Genomic DNA, 27,095 nt, shown 5'->3' with positions numbered 1-27,095 from the left:
ATCAAACTGACTAGAATAAACAGCGGAGATGCAATCCTTAAGGTGGTGGAGAACCGACATAGCAACGGGAGGCTGACATGGGGGCCCACAGGTCGAGCGGCCTCTTGGTGGCGCCGATCGGCCCCACATCTCAGAGACACGGGCTTCGCTTTGGTGATTCACCTTCTGGAGTCTTCTAGAGTCTCCCCACGTCGATTATGCGGCGGAATTCCATAATTTCCTTTGACGAATAGGTCCTCCTTGGCGGTTTTCTAATTAAATCATGCTGAAAACATAGATTCACCAAAACTCATAGAATTTAATAGTTTAAACCCCTAAGTCTATATTGGTGATCCATTTTAGCCATTTATACAAGTTATATTGATGGTTTATGATGAATGTTAACTATCGTCAACATCCTATTTGGCCCATCTTCGTCGGGCTGCCTCCTGTGATCTCCTAGACTTGGCCCATGGTGGTGTTCTGCGAAGATGACGTGATTTGATGTGGGTTTATCCTTGTTTTCCTCTCTTTTGGGCCCTATTTTCCTTGGTTGTCGGCCTTGTCTCCCTTGGGCTCATGTCAGGTATATATTTTGATAAGTTTCTTATATACTTTAGGCTCATTTTATGTCCAATCCCGATATGTTCCCCTGCAAATGTATAATCACCAAAACTTGTATAACTTGTTAGTTGTAAGCCCTAATTCTATGTTTGGTGTTCCTTTGGATGGATTTTATATGAATGTTGGCAGCTAGAAGTGTGAGTTAAGGACCGTCAACAGGCTTCTATCTATTGCGTTGTGCCTTGAGTACATGACTACCGCTCGATCTAGGCATTGCCGTATTGGCTGGTTCAACGGTTTTCTTCTGATCCTCACAACACAACAGCATACGCCAGCTCGGAAATCACCAGTACGAGCATGAGCATCCAGTCGTCCCCGTCCCTAGTTCCCTACAACCACACCGCACCTAGAGCCCCAGATGGCGACTTGGCCAGATTGACCGCACCAGTAGCGGCAGCAGAGTCTTACGTGCAATTTGTGATCAGAATTAAGGTGAGATTCAATCTTTGCTCATCGGCTTTCCATAAAATATTCATGTCTACTTTAACTGATATTTGCTAAGCGCTAACATCATAAAATCTTCTATCACGCAGTGAGGTCGAGGATTTGTCCAAACATCAGAGTTAATCGAGATTTATCTGTATTCGGTCCATGTACCATGTTATGAAATAAGATGGGAGATAGTCTTTTAGATGATTGTCTAGTCACTTTTATTGAGCGGGATATTTTCTTTGAAGTTGATGAAGATGATATAATTAAGATATTTATATCCCATCGAAAGGGTCGAATAAAATAGTCAGCAAAATAGCATTGTAAGTCCCTCGTACTGAATTTAAGCCTTATCATATTACTTAGTGCATATATACCGAATCACATTGTCAATTTTACAATTATTATGGAATTATTTAAATAAATTTACCAAATTGTATATGATTTTTTTAGACGGCATACCTTGACCTAAAATCCTAGATTCACCACTGCTCTCTCTCTCTCACTAATTTTTCGAGGCTACTTTTAAAATTTGGCCCCTAGTTAGCAGCTTGTTTTTCATTCTTCTTGTTTTGAGTTGTTTTTATAGTTTGCCCGCAGTTGGCAACTTGTTTTGGTTATTAGGGGTTGTTTTTATAGTTTGGCCAAAGTTGTCAGCTTGTTTTTTTGTGTGTTTGTTAATTGTTTGGGATTGTTTCATAATTTGGCCCTCTGTCCGTAGCTTGTTCTTTTCTTGTTCAGGGTTGTTTATATAATTTTCCTTAGTTGGCCGGTTTTTTTATTCTTGTTGTTATGGTTTGTCTTTATTGTTTGGTTCCCAAGTTGGCAGCTTGTTTTTTGTTTTTGTTGCTCGTGTAACACCCTAAAATTCGCATATTTTAAAACAAAGTTATTTATGTATTTTTGTGCTCATGAAAATATAAGAAAATAAAAATTTTCATTAAACTAAAATTCATCATAAGATTTAGCAACTTGTTTTTGCATACATGCTGGTGCATTTGTATTTTTTGTGATGAGTAGTTTTGATCCAAAATTAAAAATGATTTGAAATGAGTTTGAAAAAGGTTTTGAAATAATAAAAAAAGAAAAGAACCTCTCTTTGTTTTCAGCCCGAGAAGCCCACTCTCCCTCTCCCTTGTTCTGGCCCGAGTGGCAACCTGGAGCCCAGCTTCGTTTCCCAGCAGCGAAGCCCGTGTCTCCCTCCTCCCTCTGTCTCGCTGACGAGTCGGTCCCACGCGTCAACCGCGTCCTTCTACCTCCCGTGCCTATAGTTGGCCAAACGGGCCGCCCGGCACGGCACTAGCACGGGCACGGCCAGGCACGGCCCGGCCAGGCATGGCACTACGCGGCACGGTAGACTAGCCGTGCCGTGCCTGTTAGTGCCGCCGTGCCGAGGTGCCGGCCCAGGCATGGCACTATCATGTCTTAGCCGTGCCGTGCCGTGTCACTAGGCACGGCGGCCCAGCAGTGCCCGTGCCAGCACTGGCACTATAAGTGATCAAACACCTCAAACTGATCAAAATATCAGGGACAAGTTCATCATCTCAAACACCTCAAACTGATCAGAATATCAAACACCTCAAACACATCATCATCTCAATCTTAAGTTACAAGTTCAGAGAACTTATCAAAGACTCAAAGTTATATGTTCACAGAACTTATGAAAGATTCAAAGTCACATAATCACACAAACACATGCAGAGAACAAGGGTTAGGGTTAGGGATCCAGCCATCGCCACTCGTCGGCGCCCCGGTCCGTCGGAGCACCAGAGTCGTCGGCGAGGTCGACGAGGCACGGATCCGATGAGCACAGACGACGAGGGATGGATCCGGCGAGGAAACCGACGGATCCGGCCAGGAAACCGACGGATCCGGCGAGGTCACCGACGAATCCGGCGAGGAAACCGACGGATCCAGCATGGAAACCGACGGACCCGTCCAGGAAACCGACGGATCCGGCGTGGTCGACGATGGATCCGGCGAGGACAAAGCGAGATCAAGGGTTAGGGTTAGGGATTGAGCAAGGGTTAGGGTTAGGGATTGTGCCAGTGCCGGCCAGCGGTGGCTCCAGAGGCCACCGGAGAGCGAGAAGAAGAGAGGAAGTCGGAGGTGAGAGAGGAGAGCGAGTCGCCGACGCAGCGACGCCGACTCGCCGAGAGAGGAGAGCGAGGCGAGAGAGGAGCGGGTGAGACGGCGCTGTGAGAGAGAGCCGAGAGAGGAGAGCCGAGAGCGAAGCGAGAGAGACGGAGAGTGAGAGCAAATGAATTAGGGCAACGGAGATACGGCCGGCCGACCGGGACGGGTGGTTTTATACCCCCGATTCCAACGATCGGATCCAACGATCAGATAGGAGCGAGGCCGGGGATCCAACGGCCACCTGCGGCCGAACCGTGCCGCTGCCGGACCAGCCCATATAGCGTGCTGTGCCCAGACCGGCACTATAGGCCAGAATGGTGGCCCAGGCACGGCACTAAGACCGGGCCGTGCCAGGCACCGGCACTAAGGCCGTCGGGCCGGGCCGTTTCTGGGCCATGCTAACTAGTGCCGTGCTTGGGCCGGTCCATAGTGCCCGGGCCAAATGGCCAACTATACCCGTGCCCAGCTCGGACTCGGCCGAGCGGAAGCCGTCGCTGCGAATCCCGTGCTTCTCGGGATTTCCTTGAGTAACCTACACGCCGAGATCGCCTATAAGAGGCCGTGCCTCCGCCACGCTCGAGTTTCGCATCTACGCGCCGCCCTTTGCCCTTGCTCCGCGCTGCCGTCGTTTGGATATCGCCGAGAAGCCGAGCTCGTCCGTCGAAGCTGCCGCAGCCGTGCCGTCGTTTGCAACCTGCTGCCGAGCCCCGCACCCAGTTTACGAAGCTGCAGAGACGTGTTTCTTAGTTCTTTCTCGCTCTCTGCGTTGCTCACGCTGCCGCCGAACTCCGCAGGAAAACCGCTGCCGTCCCGTCGAGCCGTACGTCGTCGTCGTTAACCTTCTGCCGTTACCAGCACTCGCAAAGTCGCAACAGCTACGTCGTCCCTCTGCTCTTGCTGCTGAAACCGAGCATGCTAGGATGCGTCTGCAGTTCATGCAGGATCGAGAAAGCACGTGATCAAGTCCAGCTGCATCTTGCAGTGATAATGGTATGCCACATTATTTAATCGGCTAAATACTTTGCTGCTGTGACGCATACATCATCCTTGCGTAGTAATTCAACATTTAATTTTGAATATATAAAATTTCAGCACTGTTGTTTCTAGATCTAATTCTGAAACTCTTCAGATATCATGCCGGGTGTTCATAGCGCTTTACTAGAATATATATTTAATTAGGCTACAATTTAGTTTTCTTTACAAATAAATCTCTGCTACTTTTAAAAGCTTGTATTCTATTTCTTCTGGCCTCGTTTCAAATTACTCATGGCGCTTGTATTATGCGTTTAAATTATAAGTTTGCTTAGTTTAAACACGCATATGAAATTCAAATAGATGTCTCACATGTTTATTTCTTTTGCAAAGTAAAGTTTAAATAACAAATATTATGAGACGTGTTTGCAAATAAAATATAGCCAGTAGCTTTAACTGGGCTTTTTCAAATAAAATATAAGTTGACCAAACTAATATCCTTCACATGGTTTTGTAAACAAAATAAAATCAACCAAGCATATAGCCTTTACTCTTATATGAAGTAAATCTTCATGAGTCGTTTCTTTTTCACCGTAGCTCTGATTAGCGTGCTTTACGCGTCTGTATGTTCGTAGCAATGCGTAGATTAATTTTCAAACATTTTCACTGATTGGTGTATTGCTCTAATATAGCTATATTTGTATGCTACGCATGTATGTGTGGATGCTTTATGATCGTGTCTAGTGGGTGAGCTTTACGTGGTGATCAAGAAGCAATCTTTTGGACTTGAAGAAGGATCTGAGTTTAAGGGCAAGTATAGCATGGGATCATTCTTGTTGTCCTATTCACTATTAACCATTTAATTCATATTGCATGTGTCTACCTTGACTACCATTAAGGATATTCTAGCTTTGTACTTGTACCTTGACACCATGGGTTTATGCAATGGGTAGTATGATGCTAGCGCTCAACTAAAGACCATGATCTTGTAACTTGACTAATGGAATATGCAATAAACACTAAAAGATGCTTTTAGCAACAAGGAACAAGGGGGCTAGAGTACAGTTTATGTGGTGCTCTAGATTCCTCTCCCTAAGGACTTATCTGTAAGTGGTTACCAGGACTTATAGTACAACCATGAGTTCTAAATGGCTCTGAATTTAGTTAAGTATGAGGACATTTTCTAGCTTGTTAGTGGTTACCGAAAGGCGCAAGAGGGGCTCCGATTGGTTTGATTCCGTGGCCTACCAAGGAAGTGCACTTTGGTCTCTTTGTCTTTTTTGTTAGTCACACCTTGGGGGAGGGATCTTACTGGTTGATGGGGAATCCTTACCAGCCCTAACTTGTTAGATGAATCTTTGAAAGACTTCATAGTGAACCCTGCCGACCTTTCTTGGAAGTGGGTCAAGAGGTTGGCCATCTCGGGCGAAAGGGTAAATCACGGCTCATGGTGAAAGTGTATGACCTTTGCAGAGTGTAAAACTGTTATAATAGCCATGCTCACGGACACGAGCGGCCTTAGAACTCTTACGGAATAGATATGTCGGTGCGAAATGTGGCCGACAAGTAAATATTTGTAGTTTTGCCGTGTGTTGTGATCGGATGTGGCCTAACACTCAATGACACATGATTTATACTGGTTCAGGCAACGGACCCTATGTCCAGTTGAGATCGGATGGTGACTTTATTCCTGAGCCTAGGTGCTTGAAGTTTGCTGTGGGGTTACAAACGAGTAAGGAATGAGATGGGGGGTGTTAGAGGCCCGGTCGGACTCCGAACCGAGTGGTCGAGAGTGACAGGAGCTCTAACGTATACTAAGTATTGGAGCATATGCTCTGTGTGTCTCTAGACCTGTTGAGCTGTTGTGTTCTCGAGTCGTCAAGAACGTCTTCGGGAGAGAGAGAGAGAGAGCCAGCAAGAGCTAGAGCGAGAGCTAGCGAGCCAATTTTTAGGAGAGAGCGCATCCCCTTTTATAGTTGAAAGGGATGGCCTTATAGGTCAAAAAGAAAGAGAGAGAGTGTATACGTGTACTGCCTAGTCTTGTGGCTCACACCATCGGGTATGGGATGGCAGCCAGCGCCCACAATACTATTTATGCCTAGACGCGTCTGGCAGGCTCTACCGTGTTCACCTGGTACGGCAAACAACGGTGCCCACAACACTGTTCATGCTCTGGCGCGTCTGGCAGGCTCTACCATGTTCGCCTGTCATGCCCCGTTGGAACCGTCCTGCAGGTGCACAGGGCATGGCAGCGTACGGTCCTTGGTATTATGGTTGACTTGAGCACCTTATCTTATCTCTTATCTGCTCCGCCTGCTCCCTGGGCCCACACCGAGAGGGCGTCCCCGGTCGGTTGCTCCCAGTTGGCCCTGACCATGTCGGTAGGGAAAGAGCAGCGAGCAGAGGTCCGGTGTATCCTCGGTCGAAGAAAAGGGGTCAGAGTCGGACTGCGGTCCTACCACGGCCAGACCTTCTGATTAGGGATCACCCAGAGGTAGGGCGATGCGGAGCCCGCCCCTAGCGGTCGGGCGAGGCGGAGCCCCGGACCTAGAGGTCGGATGAGTGCGGGGCCCCCGACCTAGAGGTCGGGCGAGGCGGAGCCCCCGATCCAGAGGTCGGACGAGTGTAGGTCCCGCCCCTAGAGGTCGGGCGAGGTGGAGCCCCCGACCCAGAGGTCGGACGAGTGTAGGTCCCGCCCCCAGAGGTCGGGCGAGGTGGAGCCCCCGACCCAGAGGTCGGACGAGTGCGGGGCCCACCCCCCAAAGGTCGGGCAAGGCGGAGCCTTCAACCCAATGGTCAGGCGAGGCGGAGCTCCTGACCCAGAGGTCGGACGAGTACGGGGCCCGCCGCCAGAGGTTCGGCCCTTTCCATCCCTCACTCTAAAGGTGCCTGGAGTAGTTGTTGAACCCATCGATGGGCCAACCTTCGTACTCCCAGGCCAAGATGGGCCATAGGAGCGTTTTTAGCTCCGTATCCCTCTTACCTGTAACGGTCATGGCCCGTTCGGGGAGGCCCTGGTCGGAGGTGCCGCTTCGGGGACCAGATCGTGGTCTTTGCCAGTTATTGTGTATCTAGGGCCGGCCCAGGCGTGTGCTGTCGTTGCACCGCCTGTTGAGCCGAGTTTTGTAGGGAAGCGGGTCCATTGGGGACCCCGGGTTTATGAACCCGACAAGATGATGCTATTCATTATTTATGTTTATCTGATCATGTGTTTATATGGGCTTATGATAAACTTGTTGCTACTCAAGAGCTTAAAACTATGACTCATTAAAAATTAACCGCAGTTAAACACGTGTCTACCTTTTGAGCCTCATGAACCCCATGTTATAATGCTAAGTACGACATGTACTTACGCTTGCTTTATTTTCAATACTTTAGAAAAGTCCTGGATGGGTACCAGATTGGTAGTCTAAAGGAGTTAGGCTTGTGATCAACCAGCCAGTTGTCCATGTGGATTTGGAGCTTTCGCCCGAAGAACGTAGTTTCTTTCTGCTGTCTACTATCTAAGGTTGTATTCTTTATATTAAGTACGTTATATATTAAGCATTGTCTATTGATATTACCTCTATTTGTAGCCATACATGTGATTTGACTTTCTTGGCTCACATATGATGTGAATCTGTTTTTGTTCTTAGAACTAGGTGCTACAGTTCGGGGTTGTTCAGCTTTTATTTTTTTGTTCTTGTTGTTTAGGGTTGTTTTTTATAATTTTGCCCATAATTGGTAGCTTTGTTTTGTTCATGTTTTTCAGGGTTATTTTTAAAATTTGGCCGCCATTTGGCAGCTTATTCCTTTTTGTTCGTATTGTTCAGGGTTGTTTCTATAGTTTGGACCTTAGTAGTTTTTGTTGTTGCCGTTAGGGCTAGGGTTGTTTTTATAATACTAGCCACAGTTGGCAGCTTGTTTTTTTAATGGTCATGATCCAGTAGTTTGTATTTTTTTTTCTTTCTAATTAAAGCCGTGATAGGCATAATAAGTTAGTTGTAATGATTTCTAGGAAAATAATCATTATTGGGAGTCCAATGCCCCAAGTTTTTTAAGGTCCTTCACAGAGCCGATGACACGTAATTTCTGATGTTCAGTATGTCAATGTACAAATACCGATTGATCCAAACTGCTAGCCTAGTGATTATAAGAGTCTTAGTAGTACCTCAGGACCTGGGTTTGACTCCCCGTAAGGACAAATTTTTTTCAGGATTTAATAGCGTTGTGCTTTCAGTGATAGGTGACGTTCCCGTCAACAGTGAAGCACATGTGATGACTTCGTTAATCTCGATGATTTGTTGGCTCGGTCTTCGAAGATGCTCATAGGGGTAGGGTTTACATGTGTGCGTTCATAGGGTTGAGTTTGTGTGCATTGTTAGCATCTGCGACGTACTATGTAATTCTCAAAAAGAACTAATCTTGACAGTAACTAACAAACAATGGCCAAGAAAGGACGACCCTCTCCAAGGTACCCTTTGTTTCATTTTCATGAATGACGACTCTCATCTCATGGACACAGAAGTTGCAGACTCGATTTCCACGTCTTGAATCTCAAAGATGCTACTGGTATATGCTCTTCAACTCAGTGTTAAATAAAAACTAGCGGATGTCATGATGTGTGTCCCTAAATTGACAGGTTGTTGGCAAGTATATATATGTGGTGGGCACCTCCGAAGAAGAAAACAAGGTCCAAATGTCCAATCGTCCTTCGCCCGTGCAAAGGAATTCAAAGCTGCCACGAAGCCTGGACAATTTATTCAGCAACATGAAAGCGACCATTGCCGGCCACAGATCGAGATGAAATGTATATAATCTGTAATCATACAACTTCATTTCTAAGCATCAAAAGAAAATCGTCAAGGACTATCTGAAACACAAGCTTTCCAACCGATTTCCATTTTGACTAATTAATATACTTTGTGTTTCATAGTTAGACTGTCTTTCTATATAAATGTACAAAATCGACAGAGCCCATTAAAAAAAATATTTCCACGTATATATTCAATCATAGATAATGATGAAATAGTTGCAAAGCTACTGAAAATGTTTCCAAAATTGAAACAAGACTTTTCTCACTGGATCTATTCTTGGGGCCCATACCAGATAATGACTTTACGCGCTTATGATGCTATATAATATACTACTATACCATAAGTTCACGACAATGCAGCTGCTTTCATTTGGCTCTTGCAAGGAACAATGCAGCAGAGAAGGGGCAAGGGAGATACCATAGTCGTCGGTGTCTATGTAAAGTGGTGTAGCAAAGAATTAAAGGTAATTTTTCTTTCAGATGGCTGTAGCAGAACTTTGGATTACTGATTGCAAATGTAGGGAGCAAGAAGAGATGGAAGAGGAAGAGGTTCATATCGCAGTGGGAAAGAACACCAGAAAGGAGGAGCTTAACATACGATGGGCTGCTGCAAAGTTTCCAAAGGCCACTATAGTTCTTGTGCATGTTCACTGGCCCTCCGAATGGATGCCCTTCAGTAAGAGCTCTATATATACTTGTTCAGACAAATCATTCAATTCTCTTCGATCATGCTCTCTGAAAGTTATATTACTCATGCATTTGTGATTCATTCTACATTTCTTTCATACTTACTCTGTCGAATTGAAGCAATATGCATGCCTACAATTCTCCTACCAATGTACAAAGGATCACAAAATAATCACTGCTAGAAGATGATTTGATGATTGATAAGCATCATAGCTTTCAAGATAATAAGTTGACATACAACTCTGAATGCAAATTAAAAAGAACAGCCGCAGTAGGTGTTAAAAGAGTTAAATGGTGTAAGCATATATAATACCAGCAATAAACTGGCCATGCTCTATGAACATTAATATTAACACAGTGTATGGAGTTTATTTTGTTGCCATGAGCTGTATAAATATATTTTTTTATCTAACAAACACAGTGGGTGGCGAAGTGTTATACAAGTTTGCCGATGAAAAGGAGAAGGAGAGGCATAGAGACAAAGAAGCTTCAGCTATGATGGAGATGTTTTCCAAGTACAAAAGTCAATGTGGTAAAAGAAAGGTAATGCTAATTTGTCATTAATTATATTTTACTTTAGTTTGTATTCATATATAAGTCAGAGTGTATGTGAATGGATAGAATGGAGAATAGAGGAGGTTGAATGGGAGCCTAAATATTCTTCTCAAAAGAAAGGCTTCCCTAATACAAGTCAGAGCCTAAATATGCCCCAGTTTAACCAACAAACCTCTCTCCTACTGAACGTCAAATTAAAGCCACATGGTCACAAAAGACACTTATCATAGAAATGATGATAAGAAAGCATTAAATAAATGCTCAAGAAAGAACAAAACAGATGAGATAAATGAATCAACTGATAGGACTTGATGCCCTACCGGAGTTGCTGCGCAGGTTATAGGGTGGAAGAGGGGAGGACGTGGTCTGTACTCTTGACATTGGCGAGGGGCCGTGGCGCCGAGAGTGCTGGCGGCTGCTGCAGGAGCCCTAGAGCTCACGTGAGGGAGAGAGGGCAGGGACGGCTGGCTCCCAAGGGAAGCCAGCAACTTAATTGTTGCTTTCTGCTTAATTCCAATCATCCCATATTACAAGTATTTATCATTCCCTACAGATGCTATAATTAAAGAACTATATCTATCTATAAGAAAATACCAAATAAGCGATAAATTGGGCTTCTAAGCCCCTTAACAGACCGGCCCCCTAGCCACTATTGGGCCTACGCCTAGCATAGGGGATGCTAGTCATAACATCTCTCCCCGCCTACGCAAACAGCTCGTCCTCGAGCTAGAAGTCGGGGTAGACGTCGCGAAGATACTTGAGAGGCTCTCATGTTGTGTCCTCCGCTGGCTAGGCCGCGCCATTTGACAAGCACGTGCCACACGTCTCACCGAAGTTGTGGCACGAAGGGCGCGCTACAGAGCAGGCAACAGCCGGCCATCCGATGTCGGCGGCAGAGGAGTAGGAGCCGCTAGGGGATCACCTTTGTGGGGCTTTAGCAGCCCCACATGGAAGACACCATGCAGACGAGCGCCTCCTGAAGCTGGAGGTGGTACGCCACCTGGCCGATGCGCTCCAGCACTTGGAACAGACCTGGCGTAGCGAGGGACCAAGCTTCCCTTTGGCGTGGGGCTCGAGGGACTAGGCAGCGCGGTGGAGTAGGCGCAACCATACCCAATCCCCGATAGCAAACTCCCGGTCACGGTGGGACGCGTCGTAGTATTTCTTGGACAACTGCTGTGCTTGGAGAAGCCTTTCTCGAATCTTCACGAGCACCTCATCGCGCTCCCGAAGAAGGTCGTCCACCGTGTTTGTTCTGGCCAACCCGGCCATGTAGGACAAGATGGCCGGGGGTGGCCGGCTGTAGACCACCTCAAAAGGTGTGGCGCGTAGTGCCATGTGGAAGGAGGTATTGTAGTAGTACCCGCCTAGGGCAGCCAGTCCACCCACGCTCACGGCTGGTCACCTATGACACACTGAAGATACATTACGATGACCTTATTGACCACCTCAGACTGACCGTCTGTCTGCCGGTGGAAGGCCATGCTCATGCAGAGCGTGACGTCGGCCATCTTGAAGAGGTCACGCCACACATGACCAGTGAAAACCGGGTCCCTGTCGCTGACGATGGAAGAAGGGAACCCATGCAAACGAACAATGCCATCGAAAAAATGCACGTGCAACCGAAGGGGCGGAGTATGGATGGCCGAGGGCGATGAAGTGTGCGTACTTGGAGAATCTGTCGACCACCGTGAGAATGACGGATTTACTGCCGACCTTGGGCAGGCCCTCGATAAAATCCATCGAGATGTCCGCCCAAACCTGGGATGGGACATCGAGGGGCTACAATAATCCGACAGGCTACAGGGACTCCGTCTTGTTCCGCTAACACACGGTGCACACCCGCATGAAGTCTTTGACAAGAGTGTGGTCACCGGGGATGTAGAAGTCTAAGCGCAGGCGATGGAGCTTCTTCTGGACTCCCTCGTGGCCCGCCAAGTGAGCCAGGAGGAGCACCTAATGGCGCAGGTCATCATAAGCTGGCACTAATATGTGGGCACCGTGGAGTAGGAGACCATCGTCGACGCGCCAAGGTGCAGCCAGCGCGCCTTCCTGGAGGTGCCGAAGGAGAAGCTGAGCGTCCCCCGCTGCTGCTGTAGCCGTGCGGATGTCGTTGAGGAGGGTGAATGTCGGCGAGGACAGCAAGTGCACAGCCGCCCCTGAAGCAGCACCGTCCTCGATGTCGCAACGGGACAGAGCATCCGCCACAGTGTTAAGCCATCCGGGTCGATATTCCACGGCGAAGTCGAACCCAAACAGCTTACTGATCCATTGGTGCTACGGCACGGTGGAGAGGCGTTGGTCCAGCAAGAACTTGAGGCTGTAATGATCCGTGCGGACCAAAAAGTGATGCCCCCACAGGTATGGCCGCCAGTGGCGGACGGCCTAGACGAGCCCGATCAGCTCACGTTCATAAGCCACAAGCTTGAGATGACGTGCAGCGAACGGCCGGTTGAAGAAGGTGAGCGGTCCATCGTCCTGGTGGAGAACCACGCTGAGCCCGGCGCCGGACGCATCACAGTCCACGATGAACTGCTTTGCGAAGTCGGGCATCTGGAGCACGGGGCCTGTAGACAAGCCCGCTTGAGCGCCTAGAATGCCGTGTCCGCTTCATCGGACCAAGCGAACGCATCCTTCCACAGGAGGCGAGTCAGCGGGGCTGCGATGACGCCGAAGTCATGGATGTACTTCCGATAGTAGCCGGCAAGGCCTAGGAAGCCGCGCAGGCCACGGGCGGACCGTAGGGTCGGCCACGACGCCACAATGGCCACCTTGTCGGCGTCCATGGTTACACCGCCTGTTGAAATCACATGGCCGAGGTACGCCACCGAGGAGGCCCCAAATGAACATTTGGAGCGCTTGAGGTGGAGCCTGTGCGCCCGTAACGTGTCAAGGACGATGCTGATGTGTTGCAAGTGCTCTGCCCACGAAGAGCTAAAAATGAGGATGTTGTCGAAGAACACCAGCACGAACCTGCAGAGGAAGGGGTGAAGCATGTCGTTCATCAGGACCTAGAACAGTTGCTGGAGCATTGGAGAGGCCGAATGGCATCACCAGAAACTTGAAGTGCCCGTGGTGTGTGCAGAACGCTATTTTGGCGTCGTCGTCAGGATGCATCCGCACCTGATGGTAGCCCGAGTGCAAGTCGAGCTTGGTGAAAAACCTAGGCACCATGCAGTTCATCGAGGAGCTCATCAACCATCGGGATCAGGAACTTGTCTTTAGATGTCTTGGCGTTGAGAGCGCGGTAGTCGATGCAGAAACACCAGGAGTTATCCGCCTTGCGCACCAACAGCATGGGGGCAGAGGACGAGGACGTGCTCGGTCAGATGATGCCTTGGGTGAGCATGGCTACACACTATCGTTCCTAGCTCGTCCTTCTAGTAGCTGGGGGTAGCGGTAGGGACGAACCACGACCAGTGCTGTGCCCGGAAGCAGGTAGATGTTGTGATCATATTACTGCACCGATGGCAGCCCCTGTGGTTCGTCGAAGACCAGCCTGAACTGGTGGAGGAGGCAGTCCAGCAGGGGCTGTGATGGGGCAGCCAGTGACTGCCCTCGTGGCTGGCTCCCAAATGTCGTCGCGGGGAGAGCCAATGCCCTTCCACAGAATACGTCGGCTGCCACGGGTGAATGCCATGCACAGATTCTCAAAGTCCCAGAGAATAGGACCCAAGGTGCGGAGGTACTCAACCCTGAGTATGAGATCGAACCCCTCGAGATTGATGCCGATGCAGCTGATGGTAAACTCCTCCCCACCAATGGCGAGGGTGACATCACTGGGCGACCCCTTCGTAGGGCACACGGTCCCCATTAGCCACCAGCACCTACATGGAAGGATGGGGTATGGTGGAGAGGCATAGGCGGCGCATGAAGTCGGCATTGATGAAGTTGTGCGTCGAGCCTGAGTCGAGGAGCGCCACGAGATGATGGCCATGAACATGGACTAGGAGGAGCATGGCATTCTTAGTCCGGATGCTAGTAATGGCATACAGGAAGACTGGTGGGCTAGGCTATGAGCTCCTAGACGGTGGTAGGAACAAGCTCCTAGGGTGCGGCATTCTCCTAGAAGGCTGCTACCGCAGCCACCTCCGCGGGAACCTCGTCGTCGAGAAAATCCGTGGACTCTAGATAAAAGAGCCATGGACACACATGGCCGCACACATACGGCTCATCGCAGTTATAGCAGAGACCCTAGCAGTGACGCTCTAATTGCTCGGCTGGAGACAAACGGCAGGAAAGGCCGAGCAGGGGCTGCCAACCCTGCTGTTGCTGGAATAGCAGCCGCGCCGGGAGCTACTAGGAGGGGGCGCCAGGGGTCGAGGGGGCACTAGAAGACCTGGCCGCTAGGGTGGCCGGGCTGCCACGCTGTCCTATGGCCAACATAGTGGCGTTAGCCCAGCGCTCGAACGCTCGGGCCAGATGCATGGCCGTTTGAAGGTCCTGGGGCTCCCGAAGCTTCACAGTTGACTTTGATATGCTCCAAGAGGCCATCCACAAACAGCTCAGCCTTTTGCGGTGCCTGAGAGATTGCGGGCATGGCAGAGCACGATGTTGAAGCGAGCCGAGTAGTCTTGCACCAGTGGAGATGAACGGAAGGCAGGTGAGTTCGGACAGTCGGGTGTTACGAACCGCTGGCCCGAACTGTAGATTGCACAGCTCCTTGAAACGATCCTAGGTGGGCATGCCCTCATCCTGCTACAAGGCATAATACCAGTGTCAGTGCTGCACCAGTCAGATGATAGGACGCGAGCCAGCTGCGATCTGAGGCTAGGGTACACTGCCCTTGGAAAAATTGCTCACAGTGATTGATCCAATTGAGGAGGTCCTCGGAGCCATCGTAGGTCGTAAATTCAAGCTTGTAGAAACACAGAGGGTGAGCACCCTGAGGGGGCCCATGCGAACCCTGGACGAAGGGCTCTGGAACACTGCCTATGGACGGGGAGGCACTCACACCTAGGTGCCTAGATCCATAGAAGAGGGGGCCGTCGGAACCCCCATAGAAAAAGCCATCGACCTGGGTCCCCCGTGGAAGACCACAACAGCGGTAGTGGGCAGTGGCACTACTGATGTCACAAGCCGAAGAGGTCGCCATGGTGTACACCGGGCTGGTCGTCGAGGCTAAAGCCCACGATGGGATCGGCGAAGGGGAAGGCGGCATCCGGAGGAGATGGATGGGAATGCCCATCGTGCTAGAGTAGGCCATCCCATATGGGAGCACCGCTGGCAGGGTGGTCATAGCCGGTTGCGACAGCGGCAACGACGGCGGCGGTAGCGGCGGTGGTGCAGTCGGCCAGGTAGGACTGGATGGCAGCCACCGAGCAAGTCAGCTCCCCGATGACGGCAGCCACCTGATCCGGCGTCATCTGTGCGCATGCTTCATCTGGGCAGCGGGCGTAGAGGCAGGTGGCAGCGGCGAGGTGGTGACCACCGCGGCAGCGGAGGTGATCGGTGGCGGCGGCGGCAGAGTGTTGGTGGGATTAGGGCCTGACATCTCTGATACCAGGTTGATAGGACTTGATGTCCTACCGGAGTTGCTGCGCAGGTTATAGGGGTGGAAGAGGGGAGGACATGGTCTATACTCTCGATGTCGGTGAGGGGCCGTGACGGTGAGAGTGCGGCGGCTGCTGCTGCTGCCCTAGAGCTCACATGAGGGAGAGAGGGCAGGGACGGCTGGCTCCCAAGGGAAGCCAGCAACTTAATTGTTGCTTTCTGCTTAATTCCAATCATCCCAGATTACAGGTATTTATCCTTCCCTACAGATGCTATAATTAAGGTACTATATCTATCTCTAAGAAAATACCAAATAAGCGATAAATTGGGTCTCTAAGCCCCTTAACAGACCGGCCCACTAGCCACTATTGAGCCTACGCCTGGCATAGGGGATGCCGGTCATAACACAAACACTATGCCAAAACAGCACAAAGGAGGCAAACGCAATGTAAGGTGACTATACGCGTCACTGGTGACCATCATTAGTGACGCGTTTCCACGCCTCACTAATCTTTTCACATCACAGACGCAATGTAAGTGACGCGTGTTTTCCGCGTCACTAATGATTGTTTAGACGCGTCACTAATCTGCTTTTCTGGCATAGTGAAAAGTGACTTGATAACCTGAAATACTCGAAACATCCAGAACTATAGAGCACCCAGAACCTTCGGATTAGACCAGGGTGAAGGTGCTCAGTATCGAACCCAGGCCATCTAAATCCAGTATAGACTCTCCACATCCTGCAGGTCCTGAAACTTTGGACGCAGTTTAGATGAGGTTCTTGGTCAGCAAATACAGAGTATCCACATCACCACAGCCTAGAAAAAATGGAATGGGAGATGTTTGTGTATTTTGGAGATTTAGGAATTTAAACCCAGCGGAATTTAAATCATAGCTTCCCTAATACATGTCATATCTTTGACAAAAAGTTCTTAAAAAGATCAAGACTTTCTTTGCATTTTGAGGATTTAGGAAAACCTGCATGAAGAACTTGAGAAACCCACAAAATGGAGATGCTTGTGTGGTATTTATGACAGGGGATCACCCTAGAGAGATGTCCACACCTGTCCTATCCCTTCCTCCAAGAAATAATATCAAAATCACAGCCAATCGTGAAGAACAAAAATGCCAAAAAGAACTTCAAAAATCATAGAGATTGCAAAAGCATGGTCCATGGGCATAGGAAAGTGCGACCTGGGAAGGACGAATTAGAAACTTAAAAACTAATCCTAGGGTGCCCAAAGTCAAAACTAGACCATGATATCTAGATGTGCTTTTAACATTTATCTAGTGCTTTACCAATCACCACAAAATAGTTTTGAAGACAATACCCAATACTGTCAACAAGCCTTTCTAGCTACTCAAAAGTAAAGTCACATATGCAGTAAGTAAAGACAATGAACATGAAGGCGCAAACTCTATACATGAAAATTAATCCTATAGTATCGGTGGTCTAACTACCACCCTATTCTCTCTTGGTCAAGGCCTTGGATGATGCCACAAAGGTTCTACCAAGAAGGATGAGCTACTTGCCACTAGAGGCAAGGGTCACTGCATCCCCACACAACACCCTATTGCCATTACTGGCTAATCCAGAAGGTCAATAAGCTTCCTAGCGAGCCCCTCAAGACTCAGGGCAAAATTGCACACCAAGAGTACCATGTGTGGTTCCTCCTCGAACTAGAAATTTGGGTAGCCACAACCTGCAAACACTCTCGCTAGGCTTAATATAGCACTAATAATGTCAAGCACTTTGGTGGCTTGGATGTCTTTTCAAGTGTAGTAGCACACATCTAGACTTCGATGAAGATCATAAACACATCAAACGATCGAGTAGGGTGTTATTTATATCTCAAACAATCAAACAACTATTTCCACGGTGATCAGTTGAAAATTTGTACTCACTCCATGGTGTTTGCAGTAAATTTTGTATACACCAGATCATCTAGTGTGTGCATCTTTAAACAATTAGTTGCTGGAATCCGCTCCATTCTTCTCACTGGTTATTTGGGTGCTCATTTCTCCTCAACAGACCTTTGTTTTTTGCATTGAATAATACACATCACATTTATCAGGTGTTTCATAGCACTGTTAATTCACTCCTATAGTGAGTACACAAGTGCTCACATTCTTCAATAGTAGACCATATTATACATGTATTCACACAATGCTTCAACTTCCGTCTCTCTCTGGAAATACACTCTATCGTGCATAACCAAATCATCTAGTACACTCATTTTTGCTTAGCCTAGTCCTACATGCTACTCCCTACGTCCCATTGAAAGTTTCGTTTTTTACTATTAGACTTCTTATTTGACCGTTTGTCTTATTCAAAAAATTTGTATAATGTTATTTATTTTGTTGTGACTTATTTTATTATTAGAGATACTTTAATAATGATTTATTTATTTTATTATTTATAAAAAAATTTGAATAAGACGAGCAGTCAAACAAGAAATCTAAAAGTCAAAAGCGACACTTTCAATTGGACTGGGGGAGTATACTATATAATAAAACACTTTATTTTATTCTCCATCAAATTATCCATTATATTGAACTCCAACATTTCTTGTGTTGCCCAATAATCTTGTGCTTGCAATTCTTTCATCAACAAACTATTCGAGGTATGCATCTCTTCAAGGAAATTAATGACTTACTTCAGATTGTTTTTCCTAACTACATGTTTCTAATGCATTGCATCCTAGGGACCCACTTAAAAACATTCCTACCAACCATGTTACTCCCAATGATTATGTTGTCATTTAATTCTCCCCTTTTGGTGATTGATAACAACATAACCGAAGGAAAGCATATTTTATAAAAACATGACCAATTGAACCAATTACACTTGCTTGAATGCTTGTTAACCCCCTTATATTGCCTTCTACAATCATTGGACAAAACTCTTTACCCTATGTTAATGAGGTTATCTCCTTTGTAATCTTCATCGCATGGTTGAATCTTATTGAGGTCTTCCCCTTTTTGTGTCAAATCTTACACTACTACAAATATGACTTTCACTGCCGGCTGCTATTACTATGGATTTTAAGAAACCGACAGTGATAGCCTATCACTGTTGGTTTTTAGCTAAAACCGGATATTCGAGTCTTCACTGTCGGTTCATATCACTGTCGGTTTTAGCTAAGAACCGGCAGTGATATTGGGTCATTACTTTCGGTTTTAGCCAAGAACCGACACTGATACTATCACTGTTGGTTCGTGACTTGAACCTAGAGTGATATGCTACAAGAAAACTTTATAAGTTTCTCACATGATATCCGATGCAGATGAACTTTATATCAAAGTTGTAGTACTCGATAAGATCTACAACTTTGTAGATCAAACTTTTTTAATTTGAGATCGTTCAGATGTCCAAATATTTTTCATTTAAAATCATCTATCTAACGAAAATTACGTTTGATTTCTAAAATTTAAAATTTGAATTTTTCAAACTGACCTTGGATAGAGAAATGCCCAAAACAAAAGTTGTAGATCTCAAAAAGTTATGCAACTTTGTAGTTGATAACTTTTTTATTTCAAATCATTTACTACTTTAAAATGTTGTTTAAAATTAAATTTTAAAATTATTGAAGAACTCTGATCATGCTCTATCAATTTATTATGTTCTTCCAGCTATTATTTAATACATCTTTTTCATGTGACTGTTTTTTATCTATTTGAATTTTGAATTTCAAAAAATAGCAACTTCAAACGTCATTTTGGTATACTAAATGATTTCAACTGAAAAAGTCATCAACATAGAAGTTGTAGAACTTATCAAGATCTATAACTTTTATTTTGGTCATTTCTTTATCCAATAAAGTCGTACTAACATTGGTCACAAAATTTACATATCTCTCTTATAGTTTCATAAACTATAAGAGATATGTAACATTTGTGAACAATGTTACTACCACTTTATTGCATGAATAAATGATCAAATGACTAAAATAAAAGTTGTAGATCTCAGAAAGTTATGAAACTCTATAGTTGATAACTTTTTGATTTGAAATCATCTTGTCAAGGAAAATTACGTTTCAATTTATAAAATTTGAAATTCAAATTTTTTAAACGATCTCGGATGGAGAAACTATCAAAATTAAAGTTGTAGATCTCAAAAAGTTATGAAACTTTGTAGTTGACAACTTTTTGATTTGAAATCATCTTGTCTAAGAAAACTACGTTTAAATTTCTAAAAATTTAACATTTGAATTTTTTAAACGGCCTCGGATGGACAAACAGCAAAAACAAAAGTTGTAGATCTCAAAAAGTTATGAAACTTTGTTTTTGACAACTTTTTAATTTGAAATCATCTTATCATGAAAATTACGTTTGAATTTCTCAAGTTTAAAATTCAAATTTGTAAACGACCTCGGATGGAGAAACTACCAAAACAAAAGTTGTAGATCTCGAAAAAATTATAAAACTTTGCAGCTAATAAATTTTTTATTTGAATTCGTTTAGGGTCCCGAATACTCATTTCAAAATCAGATGAACATAAAATGGCTAGGACGAAAATCTCATTTGGACACAAACAGCTTGCAGGTGGAGCGGCTAGGGGACGAAGACGAGAAGCAGGAGGTTAGGGGTTCGAGCACCGGTCGCTGCGAAGCGCATGTTATTCGTGCGAAAAAATCGCATGGCTTGTAGCTGTCTAGTAGGGCCTCTCCCAGAATTAAAATAAAAATTCTTATTTTTCAGCCTTTTTTGGATTTCCTGAAAACCACATCACTGTCGGTTTTTTATAACCGGTAGTGATGAGCCCCTTCATCACTGTCAGTATGCCACTGTTGGTTCAAAATCCGGTAGCGAAGAGGGATTTTTGAACCGACTGTGAAGATCTAGGAGCAGTGTTCCAAAGGGTGTTTCATTGGCCTAACTCTGCCGCCCTTCCCCCAGCTAACAATTTTCCATTCCATTTGCACCTTTCTTGATAGCTTGTCTTGCTTAGGATGGCCATGCGTGACACAATAACCTGGCTTTAGTCGTCGATTTCCTAGGAAAGACAATGATGCAAAACTCTCATTAATGACGGGAGACCAGGAATTTAGATATGGGAAAAGAAATAACATGTCAAGTCACATGCATCATATATATGTGCTTTCTTTGACACATCACATGCTAGTACTCAGTGACGAAAACAAAAATTTGCTGCATCACTTTGTCACTAATGCTTACTTTTAACGAGCTTTTCTCGAGCCCAACTTGAAGGCTACCGACTAGAGTGGCATTCCTTGCTTCTTTCTGTAATCTAAGTCATTAGTTACGTACGTGAATCAAAAGTGTGCCAGCTTTGCTCATTGTCATGTAGTGATTTTGGCAACCAATTGCATGCAAATGCAATGTAACTGATAAACAAAACAGGCCACACAAATTATTTCTCCATTGACTGTTTAACTTTTTAGATAATGGAATTGATTGATTATTAACTAAGTTAAAATATATAGGCCAAGTCAAACCAAGCAGGAAAGCAACACTCTCCACTTATAGAAGCAAGATCAAGGTAGTTTCTGGTTTGGAAAGAGCCAAAATGACTCATAAGAGCGAGCATTATATTGGGCGCGAACTAGTAATATTAAGAACATTTTGGTTCTGTAGTATTAATTATCTCTTTTCCTGATGTCTGTGTAGTCATGAATCCCTCGAAATGAACCTCTTCCCATCTTCATATAGCAGTCAGGTGGACAAAGCCATATTATTGTTAACCTTGGCTTTGTCTTAAAAGGAGGGTGCACACGGAGGTAATTTGAGAGCACCCAAGTTCGAGCCTAAAGTGGGAAGCTCTCAACTACAGGCTTTACAAACTGAACTAGTATTAATATTACCATAGGCTCCTGAAACCTAAGCATAACAATGTAAAAATTTGGCACGAAACATATTTTTTAAACAGGTATGTGTTCCTGCAGGTTAGTGCATATTACCTTACACACCGTGACATTGTTGCTGGTGTCGTGAGCCTGGTAAAGATGCTCAAAATTAAGAGAATTGTCATCGGTTCAAGGTTAGAACTTGATATACTCATTCACAATAGCATCTTGACATGTAGTCCTCTATGTAATGCTTGTACACAGGTAAAACTAAATAAATATCCCTATCGTAGTATTAAAAAAATAATCTAAGATATGCAGGAACATGTCAACACAAGAGGTGCTTAGACGATGCTGTCAAGTTTGGCTGGTCCTCAGTGGTAAACACATCTCCACTAGGTATGATCAAGATATTCTACAAAGTCAATGACTGTGGATGACATTGTTTCAGTAACATCTGGATTAAATCTGGAATTGACTCGATCTACAAAATGATTGTAAAATGCACAGCAATGATCATATGGAGAACAATGGAAATATTGGATATGGAAGCAGATCAGATATTTTGGCATCTATACATGAACGAGCTCAGAAATGCAGAGTAGGTACTATGAGCTCCATATTAATACTCTGTAGTTATTGAACAATTGGCTGCATGAGTCAGAGGATGTAAATTGCCCAAATAAGTTCCATTATTAAAAAAATATTGCCTTCAGACAGGAGGAAATAGACAAACTCCACTTGTTATTTTTTTCTGAACTCTGCACTTTGTGTAGGTACGATATATTTGATTTCTTACTTTATACATGATGTGCAGGAATACGACACAACAACTGAAAAAATCACTGAGAAATCCAGCACTTGCCAGATGGAGCACTTTTCTAAGGGTGAAAAGGCTGCAAAGATTATGGTAAAAGCTACATGACACATACTTTTCCTCAGGTTGTACTCCTAAAACAGAGCCGGCCTTAGGTTTTTTTTTTTTTTTGAGAATTACCATAGGCCTTAGTTAACTGTGGACACAGAAAGTTAGCAATATTTTTGGTTTATTAAGCTTATGATAGTAATCATTCATTCAGAACTAAAAGGATAATAATGCAGGTAATTTGAAAACATCAATCAGACAGGTTTGGGAAAATAGTCACATACAGAAAATAAAATGCAAGCCCCATGATAACATTGAACTATTGGAATCTCATTGTTGCTGTTGAATGCAGACATAACCCTTTGGTCGAAGTCTAAATATTTCGTGTTGTATATTCTTTTACTCCTTTTTGTAAATAGCTTATTTTATTCTTTTTTAATAAAAGAATATTAAGGGACTCCATTCCAATTTTAGTAAAAAAAGCACTCCTTGTTACTGACCATAAAAAACATGAGTTACGAAATTTGGCAAAACTAAAGTTAGAATGGGAAAAAACAGATTTAATTAATAGGTATGTTGCGTACCTACAAATGTAGTATGCCCTCTTGTACTTTAAAAACAAATTTTAAGGAATTCTATCGCAAAACAGATTTGATGCGTAATGTATCACAAAAACTTAAAATTTTATATGTAATGTTTGACAAATTTACACAATTAGTAGGCCAATGTATCACAAAACCACACATCTCATCTGCCTGAAATTAAATGCGCAGTTTTGTGAGCCATTGAGGCATAAAATTTGTAGTTTTGTGAAACACGGTAGATTACATATGCAGCTTTTATGATACTTTGACATGTTACATATGTCTTCTTTATGCAACTTCCTAAATTTGTAGTTTTGAGATTGATTTGACAATCTACGAATAGTTGTGCGACTCCTTACTGCTTATCAGTTTGGATACTCAGCACTTCATGTTGCCTTTGAAAAGGAGGAAATTGACAAACTCCAAAAGAAATTGAAGGAGCTGCAAGGAGAGGTGCACAATCATGAAGAATACAGCTTGTTGCCAACGCAAACTGCCACTTCACCAAAGAAGTGTTTTGCTGAACCAAGATATCCAGAGCTGCAAATTCCAGAGCACATTGTCCAGTTCTCAATTTCACAAATTAGGAAAGCGACCAATAACTTCCACTCAGAAAATATCATTGGAGAAGGGGGATATGGGCCAGTGTACAAAGGAGACCTAGATGGCATGCCTGTGGCTATCAAGTCATTGAGGCCTCATGGTACACAAGGTTTCTCAGAGTATCAGCAAGAGGTAACAGACTCTTTTCTTCTTCTTCAAAAAAAAAAAAAAAGAGGTAGCATACCCTAAATACAACCATTCTATCTAGTATTTGAATTAAATGTACTAAAAAAATGCTCACAGCCATCCAGAGGCATCCGGCCAGTTGCACTGCAACATTTAGAAGAAAGAAAACCTATGCATACACTTGGGAAAGTAAAATGCACGTATAGTGTAATCCGATCTTTACTTAGTAGCACTCTGCGTTTGGTAATTGGTATCCCCTATTTCTTCACATTTTGGTACACCTTACTAACCCAGAAGGCTGTTTGGAACTCCATCACGCACAGGTAATGGTGCTGAGCAAATTGGAGCATCCACACATTGTGAGGCTGATTGGCGTCTGCCAGGAGTCGTGCACCCTCGTGTACGAGTACCTCCCCAATGGCACGCTCCTAGACAGGCTCTCCAAGGGGCTCCCGTGGGAGGACCGCGTGAGGATCCTCGTCGAGCTGCGGTCCGCGCTGGCGTATCTCCACTCTCACCGCCCCAACGCCATCATCCACGCCGACCTGAAGCTGACCAACGTCCTCCTCGACGCCGGCGACGCCAGCCGGCTGGGAGATTTCGGGACGGCGCGGATGGTGCACGTGAAGCCGCTTGAGGAGGAGACCATCATCCGGCGCACGAACCCGATGGGCACTATGGGGTACATGGACCCTGTGTTCTTCACGACAGGCGAGCTCACCACGGAGTCGGACGTGTACGCGTTCGGTGTGGTGATCCTGCAACTTCTCACGGGGCTGGATGGCCTCAACGTCGCCGAGAAAGTGCGAGGGGCGGTGAAGCTGCACAGCTTGCTGGACATGTCTGCCGGACCCTGGCCGGAGGGGGACTCCGAGCGACTTCTCAAGCTAGGCGCTGAGGTGCTGCAGCCTGGAGAGGAAGCAGCGGCCAGTGATCACATGCGACGCCGAATGGAAGTCGCTCCAGATCCTAAGGGGCAAGGCAGCACCAGCTAAGAAAGCTCGGAAATGGAATTGCTTCGCATTCTGAATTGTCGTTGAATATATATTTATATCTTACTAGCATGCACCATTTACCACACAACTGCGCCTAGTCCTGTAAGGATAGTTGAAATATATATAGCTGCTACAGTACTTCTCATGGGGAATAAGGATGCAAAGATGTTGTGTATAAGGAATGTACAGAATGTAGGAGGAGCTAATAATATCACCAATAAATAGAAGTGGCCGCTAGGCTAGCTGCTAGCATACAATATTACCACAGAGGCGTGTGTAAAGATTATTGAATATGGTCGAATCTAATAATTCGGCGTTGATTACATTGGTGCGGACCCTCTCGAGTATATACAAATACACTTATGAGGTCATGAGGATGAGAATTTGTAGTACCATACAAGTTCTACTAGGTTTAAACATATCCTATCTTTATGATTTTGTCTCTATCTTGAGAGATTATATATGACTCCGCCTGTTTGGGTAAGGCCTCGCTACGAAGATCCTTGACTCATTCACTCCCCGCTAAGGCTTTGGGATCAAGGTAGGAAGACTTTCGAATGAAATTGTCCTCTGAAAGGATCAAATTTTCGAAAAGGCACATTGTTCGCACACGAACACGTCACCGAGTGCCCCCGCCGTCGAGTGCGATTCGCAGGACACGTTGCTGGAGGAGTCTCGCTACGCAAGACACACCGGCGAGATGTTTCATGAAACCTAAAACCCCAAACATCTGAGAGGGACCCCTTCAGGGCGTGCGGCAGCTATGGGCTGCCCTAACCGGCCTGACCACTCTAGAGCTTCGCCATCGTTGAAGCAACAAACATTGTCAACAACAAATTACGTGAATCAATAATAAAGATAGCAAAAAGTAAGGTAAAGGACAAAACAGTAGATGTATTTGAAAGATTCGATTGTGTGTTGTTAATTGGCTGTCACCATTTTATTCATAGGGCTGTCACCTTTTATAATTGTAGGGCGGCTGGTCTTTCCTTCTGTCAAATAACAGATACATAAGGTTACATTGTCGTCGGCCATGTACGTCTCGGACTCCTGTACATACATCCACAACGATTCAGCTTTCTCCTTAATTGCAATCCTATTCGCAAAATCAAGTCTACGAAGAATGTGGGGTCTTCCATTGAAAAATATTATGAGTGTGTTTGATTTCCTGCGTATCTTCTAGTCTGGCCAGAAAATAAGCCAGGCTAGGCAGCCTAAGCCTATCCTTAGCAAGTCAAGATGGACTTGTTTGGTTGCATGTACCATCTAAGCCTGGCTAACAACTAGTGTGTTTGGTTGGCTGATTTAGCTTGGGTAGAGTCATCTCTTCTTTTGTACAGGTACGTTTACCATCTTTGAGGCAATTTATCGGACACCTGGTGAACGCCACCTCTCCCAGGGGACGATCGTGCCGCTGCCGCGCTCCCCAGCCGCCCGAGCTCCACCGCCATGCATCAAAGCAGCATGTATTTCTCTCCTGCTGCATCTTTGCTACCGTAGACTATCAACGAACCTGCAAGTCTCCCTGTGCTATCCATGACCGTCATCGCCAAGGAACAAACCTCCTTGCCCTGCCGGCAGCAAATACATTAACAGGCATTGCATCTATCACACCAGCAAGGGAGAATCGAGAGTGCAACATCGCAGCTCGCATGCATCTATCACACCTGCTACCCGAACATAGCCTCAATGTTGCGGTTGCCTGATATAACACCTCTGGTGTTTTGACCTAGCACTAAAAAAAATTGATATGTCATCATGTGCATTGCAAAGCATTCATATAGTATAAAGTTTTGAATGCATTCACTAAATAAGGTTTATTTCATAATGTTGTTATTTCATGTGATGTGTTTCAAAAACCCTAAATAAAGATCATGACCACAAGGGTCAAATTTCATGTGATCATGTGAGGCCATGTGTCATTTGACTCAAATAACCCTAATGGGCCATGTTACTGGTCAAAAATCAAAATCTAAGTAAAAGGAAGACAAATCAAATTTGAATTCATATTCAAATTATAAAAGTCCTTTTTGCCCCTTTTGACTAATTCAAAATCCATGTGGAATTTGGGGTTGAGGCAAAAAGCAAAGTTGGAGGTTATTTTATGTAGATCAACTTTGGTATTCAACGTTTTTCAAGTTTACATATAAAATTTGGAGTAATTTTGAAATTATTCAAATGCTCAAATGCACCCCAAATTCAAATTTCAAAATGGAGGCAGAATTTGAAAATATTTCTAGAAGCAAAGTTGTAGAGTTTGAAAAATTGAACAACTTTCATTTTTGGAGATTTTCAACTTCTTTAGAAAATTTGTGAGTAATTTGAAAAATGGACGCAGTGGCAGTTCTGTAAATTTTTCAAAAATCTACCCCCACCTCTCTGCTTGCCGCCGGCGCCACGCGGAGATCACCGCCGATCGGGTTTCGCCGCTTTCACGCGCAGTGA

The 27,095-nt window shown here is 45.2% G+C and overlaps 1 pseudogene; it reads left to right on the top strand.

Moving 5' to 3' along the window:
* Window positions 1–7,577: 7,577 nt before the first annotated feature.
* LOC136498161 (U-box domain-containing protein 33-like) lies at window positions 7,578–24,919 on the top strand (annotated as a pseudogene).
* The last annotated feature ends 2,176 nt before the right edge of the window (window positions 24,920–27,095 follow it).

This window comes from Miscanthus floridulus, chromosome 12 (assembly GCF_019320115.1).
Source record: "Miscanthus floridulus cultivar M001 chromosome 12, ASM1932011v1, whole genome shotgun sequence".
Classification (NCBI taxonomy): Eukaryota; Viridiplantae; Streptophyta; class Magnoliopsida; order Poales; family Poaceae; genus Miscanthus; species Miscanthus floridulus.
Note: the sequence above shows the minus strand (reverse complement) of the source record. Positions and strands in the feature narration are given on the sequence as shown.